Source organism: Crinia signifera, chromosome 4, assembly GCF_055691185.1.
Source record: "Crinia signifera chromosome 4, ASM5569118v1, whole genome shotgun sequence".
Lineage (NCBI taxonomy): Eukaryota > Metazoa > Chordata > Amphibia > Anura > Myobatrachidae > Crinia > Crinia signifera.
Genome location: NC_139220.1, coordinates 184,424,231 through 184,432,278, shown reverse-complemented (window position 1 = coordinate 184,432,278; position 8,048 = coordinate 184,424,231).

Here is an 8,048-nt window from a genome sequence, read left to right as displayed (position 1 = left end):
GAATATTTGACCATTCACATCAGTTCCTGCCCCAGTGGAGCTTACAATCTATAGTCCCTACCACATGTACTCGCACACACAGACATTATAGGGTTAATTTTTAGGGGCCAATTAGATTACCAATATATTTGGATTGTGGGAGGAAACAGGAGTACCTGGAGGAAACCTACATAAGCACGGGAAGAATATACAAACTCCGCACAGTTAGGACCTCAGTGCCGTGAGGCAGTAATGCTAACATTACACCGTCCTTGCTGCACAATTATGTGTATTTAGTTATATGTGACAGTTTACAGATCACATAAACAGCAGAGTGTTCTAATTCCTCTTAAACCCCCCTCTGGACACCTGACCCTTTCTAGTGATGCAGCCCGCGAACAGACTGGCCCGCTGCCCCCCACCTATGCGCAATGACAAGCGCCACCGCTCATGAGAGCTTGGTTGCATTACATGGGATGCCAGACAGGATTTCCTTTTGTGAAGTCAGATGCTGGGTGACATGGGGGCGGAGCCAGTACATTACAGCCGCAAGAGTGCATCACAGCCCCACTCGTTTTAACAGATGTTTTGGCTCCACTCCCCAGCATCTAAAGTCATAAAAGGAAATCCCTGCCGGGAATGCTCATCCAGCTGATCCGGAGGCGGAACTACCGCTGGCGCAGTGCACCGGAGCCCATGGAGTTAAAGGGGCCCTGTTTTTTAATATGTTTTAGATGCGTATGTGCGTGTGTGTGTGTGTGTGTGTGTGTGTGTGTATATATATATATATATATATATATATATATATATATATATATATATATATATATATATATATATATATATATATATATATATATATATATATATATATATATATATAATAATCAAATCAATTTAGAGAGAGGGAGCTGTGATGACAGAGATTGGAGGTTGGAGGTAAAAGTAAATAGGGACATCGTCACTTTCATGGGCTTTTAACTAGTACAAGATGTTTGTGTGCGTCCCTCAGAAATTTACTAAAAGTGGTAAGTGGTCCCCCCCTAGCCGAAATAATTGCCCACCCCTGCTCTATAGTAACGTCAATGCACAACCCCTCTTTGGAAACCCCCTCCTGCAAATCATGCGTTTTTCCCCTGCATTGTTCACCAAAAAAAAAACACATTGCAGAGAAGGCCACAAAGTACAGTATGCTTTTTTCGAAAAGGAACATACATAAAAATGTGAAATAATACACAGGAATGTTACAGTTCAGGACAGCTTTACATCTCTAACCCTTTCAGTGCAAATGTTGCTGTGAGACAAGGTTGCCTACCCTCCAGGAATGGCCGGGAGGGTCCCGGAAATCGGGTCCCCCTCCCAGCCCCCCCCCGGAAAGGGTGGCAATCCTCCCGCATATCCCCCCATCTCCCACAATCTGTCCCTCGGCGGGGGGGGGGGGGGGGGTTAAAATGCTGTGATCGCTGCATTTTACCCCGCCCCACACAGTGCAATGCCTGAAATACTGGCATTGTACGGCGGGGGTCGGGTCTAAAATGATGCAACGCTGTAGACACCACCCCCCCCAACAGGACAGCACCCCCCGAACCGCCTCTTTTTCACTCCCAGAGATGGCCCCCCTGCCTAGCAGAGCTGGCTGCCCTCTCCCGGAGAGGAGTCGCTGTATGTATGCTGTAAGAGATCCACTAAAATTGCCAGGGTCGCTCACAGCAACTGTTCTATTAGTATAAATAAATAAATACAGCCAAGTCACTTAAATAAAGTTTAGTTAAATATTGCACCCAAAAGGAACAGTTGCTGTAATTTGATGATCTGGAATCATTGAGTCTGGAGGGCAAATTAGCAGAATGTATGTTGTACAGCATGACATTGATTCTAATAAAACAAGTAAATATGTAACAATGCCCCAAGCAGAATTTCTCATTTTAGAATGGTGACATAATCATCACGTTAACAAGTGAAATGTGGCATGACCGAGATTAAGCAGTTTAAGCAAGGCTGCCCACAATGAGTTGGAATAGTTCTGTAACAACTATAAGGTTATTCAACAGGAACAGGTACAGGATATTGTCACATGACAGTCTTTTCTATTTGTATGACTATGTGTTAAATCAGATTCCCGTAATCCATCTATTATTAGGATTATTAGTCAGATGACATTTAGGGGGATATACAATAGGGGGCAAGTTTTTGCGGTACTTGTGTAGTTTCACGGCGGCAGCTACGTAGACAGCGTAGCGTCCCTGTCAAAATGAGCATAGTGTTCTCGCAGCCAGCGTAGTTAAAAGTAGCGTAGTGTTTCCGTGAGCATCCCTGTCAGAATCAGCACAGCGTAGTGTTCCCACAGCCGCTTAATGTAGCCAGTGTCCCTGTCAGAAACAGCATAGCGTATTGTACCCGCGGCCACCGTAGTCAGCCAGCAGTACGCAATATTATACTACTTTGTTAAGTTGCGTTCTTCTTCTTATTATTATTATTATTATTATTATTATTATTATTAACTAAAAAACAGTTACCAGTTAATACATGTCGTCATTACTGTCTCAGATGTATGATATACATACAGATAGTGGTAGATGCTCAAATTAGTTCAGTAATACCATACCAGGTGCGTGCAAGGGAAGGGTTAATACCGAGTAAGTAAAACAAGACATTGGTTCCCCCAGCACACTGAATGGTATTAGTAACCAATCTTGAGCACTACATGATAATAGAATTCAGAGATATTGGTTACATATACCTTTCGCAGGTATATGTAACCAATATCTCTGAATTCTATTATCCATCATACAGATGGAGCGCCTCTCAGCCAGTGCCCGCATGATCCCCTCTCTGCCGGAGATGGGATAATGTGGGCGCCAGCGCTGTGTGAGAGGCGCTCACTAGGCTTGCCAGGGACGCCTGCAGTTCCTGGCAACAGTACGGTAGTTACATGTGTAGTTTCACGTCTGCAGCCTAAGCTACGCTGATAACGTAGGTTACGCTGCCGCTGTGAAACTACACAAGTAAGGCAGCGGTTGGGCTACGCTGATAACGTAGCTTACGCTGCCGCTGTGAAACTACACAAGTAAGGCAGCCGTTGGGCTACGCTGATAACGTAGCTTACGCTGCCGCTGTGAAACTACACAAGTAAGGCAGCCGTTGGGCTACGCTGATAACGTAGCTTACGCTGCCGCTGTGAAACTACACAAGTAAGGCAGCCGTTGGGCTACGCTGATAACGTAGCTTACGCTGCCGCTGTGAAACTACACAAGTAAGGCAGCCGTTGGGCTACGCTGATAACGTAGCTTACGCTGCCGCTGTGAAACTACACAAGTAAGGCAGCCGTTGGGCTACGCTGATAACGTAGCTTACGCTGCCCCTGTGTAACTACACAAGAAAGGCAGCCGTTGGGCTACGCTGATAACGTAGCTTACGCTGCCCCTGTGTAACTACACAAGAAAGGCAGCCGTTGGGCTACCCTGATAACGTAGCTTACGCTGCCGCTGTGAAACTACACAAGTAAGGCAGCTGTTGGGCTACGCTGATAACGTAGCTTACGCTGCCGCTGTGAAACTACACAAGTAAGGCAGCTGTTGGGCTACGCTGATAACGTAGCTTACGCTGCCGCTGTGAAACTACACAAGTAAGGCAGCCGTTGGGCTACGCTGATAACGTAGCTTACGCTGCCGCTGTGAAACTACACAAGTAAGGCAGCCGTTGGGCTACGCTGATAACGTAGCTTACGCTGCCGCTGTGAAACTACACAAGAAAGGCAGCCGTTGGGCTACGCTGATAACGTAGCTTACGCTGCCGCTGTGAAACTACACAAGTAAGGCAGCCGTTGGGCTACGCTGATAACGTAGCTTACGCTGCCGCTGTGAAACTACACAAGAAAGGCAGCCGTTGGGCTACGCTGATAACGTAGCTTACGCTGCCGCTGTGAAACTACACAAGAAAGGCAGCCGTTGGGCTACGCTGATAACGTAGCTTACGCTGCCGCTGTGAAACTACACAAGTAAGGCAGCTGTTGGCTACGCTGATAACGTAGCTTACTCTGCCGCTGTGAAACTACACAAGTAAGGCAGCCGTTGGGCTACGCTGATAACGTAGCTTACGCTGCCGCTGTGAAACTACACAAGTAAGGCAGCCGTTGGGCTACGCTGATAATGTAGCTTACGCTGCCGCTGTGTAACTACACAAGAAAGGCAGCCGTTGGGCTACGCTGATAACGTAGCTTACGATGCCGCTGTGAAACTACACAAGTAAGGCAGCTGTTGGGCTACGCTGATAACGTAGCTTACGCTGCCGCTGTGAAACTACACAAGTAAGGCAGCCGTTGGGCTACGCTGATAACGTAGATTACGCTGCCGCTGTGAAACTACACAAGTAAGGCAGCCGTTGGGCTACGCTGATAACGTAGCTTACGCTGCCGCTGTGAAACTACACAAGAAAGGCAGCCGTTGGGCTACGCTGATAACGTAGCTTACGCTGCCGCTGTGAAACTACACAAGAAAGGCAGCCGTTGGGCTACGCTGATAACGTAGCTTACGCTGCCGCTGTGAAACTACACAAGAAAGGCAGCCGTTGGGCTACGCTGATAACGTAGCTTACGCTGCCGCTGTGAAACTACACAAGTAAGGCAGCCGTTGGGCTACGCTGATAACGTAGCTTACGCTGCCGCTGTGAAACTACACAAGAAAGGCAGCTGTTGGGCTACGCTGATAACGTAGCTTACGCTGCCGCTGTGAAACTACACAAGTAAGGCAGCCGTTGGGCTACGCTGATAACGTAGCTTACGCTGCCGCTGTGAAACTACACAAGTAAGGCAGCCGTTGGGCTACGCTGATAACGTAGCTTACGCTGCCGCTGTGAAACTACACAAGTAAGGCAGCCGTTGGGCTACGCTGATAACGTAGCTTACGCTGCCGCTGTGAAACTACACAAGTAAGGCAGCCGTTGGGCTACGCTGATAACGTAGCTTACGCTGCCGCTGTGAAACTACACAAGAAAGGCAGCTGTTGGGCTACGCTGATAACGTAGCTTACGCTACCGCTGTGAAACTACACAAGAAAGGCAGCTGTTGGGCTACGCTGATAACGTAGCTTACGCTGCCGCTGTGTAACTACACAAGTAAGGCAGCTGTTGGGCTACGCTGATAACGTAGCTTACGCTGCCGCTGTGTAACTACACAAGTAAGGCAGCCTTTGAGCTAGGCTGATAATGTAGCTTAGGCTGCAGCCGTGAAACTACACAAGTAAGGCAGCCGTTGGGCTATGCAAATAACGTAGTTTCAAACATAGTGTAACCTGCCGCCGTGAAACTACACAAGTACTGTTTTTTGCCTACAAAAAAATCTCATGGACCTCACACCTCATTTTATATTACTATGGTTATGTGCACTCCTGATACCTGCGGTATCCTATTTGAAAAAAATGCATGTAGGTTTTTCTGCTCTGAATACCCTGTGGTTCAAGAAACAATAGAAATAAATACTCACCTGCTTCTGTGCCCAACTGCTGGATAGGCTTCTGCACTCCCCTGCATGAAGAAACAAGCTAGACAGAGAGGGTAAGCGTAGAGTAGTGCAGGGCCGGACTGGTCATCTGGCTCTTATGGCAAATGCCAGAAGGGCCGATTTGTCCATCCAGGGACGATTTTTTTTTGAGACTGGCATTGGTAGCACCACCACCCGATTGTCGCACAGTGAGAGCTGCTGGACTCGCCACAAGTCCAGCAGCTCTCTCTGTGGGACAATCGTGTTCTGGAGAGATGGGGGTGTAACACACAGCCATGCCCCCCACTTATGAATGACAAGATCAGCAGCGCACTCGAGTATGTAACTGGGGCATAAATGCCAGGGCTCATTCAGAGGTCCAGTCTGTCCCTGGCGTAGAGTGTGTTGGGAAGGGGTTGCTGGATAGTGTCGGTAGTGTAATGTGTGAGGGGAGAGAGGTGCAAGGAGAGAGGAAGTGTAGTGTGTGGGAAGGGGGCAGGGGGTAGTACATACCTGTCCTGAGCCTGGCCGGTCCTTAAAAATTGTCTACAATGGTAAAGAAAAGTACAGATGGTGTAATAATTAGCATTACTGCCTCACAGCAATGAGGTCATGGGTTCCATTCTCACCTTGCCCCTAACTGTGTAGAGTTTGTATATTCTATTTGTGCTTGCGTGGATTTCCTCCGAGTACTCCTTGGAGCAAAAATAGACTGGTAAGTTAATAGGCTCTGAAAAAAATTAACCCTAGAATGTCTGGGTGTGCATGTATACATAGTAGGGAATATAGATTGTAAGTTATTTTTCACATGGGATGTTGCTATGGGCAACCAATCAGAATCTACTTCTTATTTATTTAGCACCTTCTAGAAGATAATATATGGGGTGAGATTTAATAGGATGAGAGATTCAGAAAGTGAGAGATAAGAAATCTCCATTTTTTTTTAAAGCGGCAATCATTTACACTGTATGCGGCCCCCGTAGCCATTCTGAGTGGCCCGCCCACCCACCTCGCGGCTTTGCCGGGAGTCAAGTACAGGGGAATTCTCAAGAGAGGTCAGTAGTTCTCGCGAGACTGTCAGACATATACAGCGGAAGCCGCCGGAGCGTAGGACGGCTGCAGCACGACAATTTGGATGAGAAATATTTACATATGGCCCCCCGAAGAATTTTTTCCCCATACAAACGGTCCTTGGCACAAAAAAGGTTCCCCACCCCTGCCCTAAATGAAATCAATAAAAGCAGGATAAAATTTCTGATACTGTCAAATGAAATGCAAGTGTGGCCAAAAAAAGACAGTTTCAAATGTTTTCATGGTACCTCAGCTTATCAGTGCATTGTGCAAAGGAGAGTATTAAGAGGACATAACCAGTGCAGCCACAAGCTTCCCGCCAGGGCCAGCAGGAGGCTTCTCGGCACTCTAAGCAAAACTTCAGTCTACTGTCCCCATCCCAACCACACACTGCCACAAATACTCACTTTCCAGCCCCTCAAGTGAATGTATGGTGGTGGCATCTTAGAAATGTCAAAACCACCACCTTAAGTACAACAATGATGTCTTCCTCATACACATCCTTAGTTTTGTGATAGGCAGACTAGGTGACCCTTCCCTCTCCTCTTTCCTGCTCAGATCCTGGCACCCTAGACAGCTGACAAAAACTGCCAAATGGTAGAGCCGAAAAAGGTTTATAAAAATCCATAATTAAGTTGTGATCAATAGGCCCATAAATTATGTTGCATTAGTCATTTACGGACTTTTTTGTTGTCAGAGCTGTTTATATACGTTATATACTGTATATAGCTGCTTTCACTACTAAGCATCCTGTACTAAGCTATCTGACTTTCCTGGAATATTTATCTTTGCCAGTACAGCCACATTCTTCAGTGGAATATTCTGTGCTATCAATTCTATTCTATCTGGTTTCTTGGGAAAACAAAACTTCATATGTTGCATTGTAGGAAAGGTCACTTGGCTAATTAGGAGCAGTTGTAGATTATATACAAAGTCTGCAATGTATAATTTCACCAACAATCTTATACTACTTATTTCAGTTCTAGAGATGTCTTGGGTAATCCGGTTTTTATTACCTTACTTGTGCTGGTGCATAATAAAATTAGATGTGATGTACTGCAGCCTGGGCAGTTGAATCTATACATATGATAATTACAAAGTTATTTCTGTATTTTACATGCATTCACTAATAATGATAATTCAGGGTTGCCGACTTTCAAATGCTCCTCTACGGGAGAAGCCCAGAGAGGAGACTTTCATTACCCGTTCGGGGGGCGGGAAATAGTCTAAATCACTGATCTCCATGGAGGGGGCGGGGCTAAAATGACACGAGTGTGAGACCCGTGGATTGCGGCATTTAAATGCCGCGTACGGGGGGCTCATTGGGGGTCCCCCTGATTCTGGGAGGGTTGCCCACCCTTCCGGGGGGCCGGGAGGGGGACCCGATTTCCGGGAGACTCCCGGTAATTCCGTGAGGGTCGGCAACCCTGTGATAATTGTGTATACCTGAACTATTGGACTTCTCATCCACCTGCAAAACACCACATTGCTGTCTTTCCTGAAACAGCATGAGTTATACATC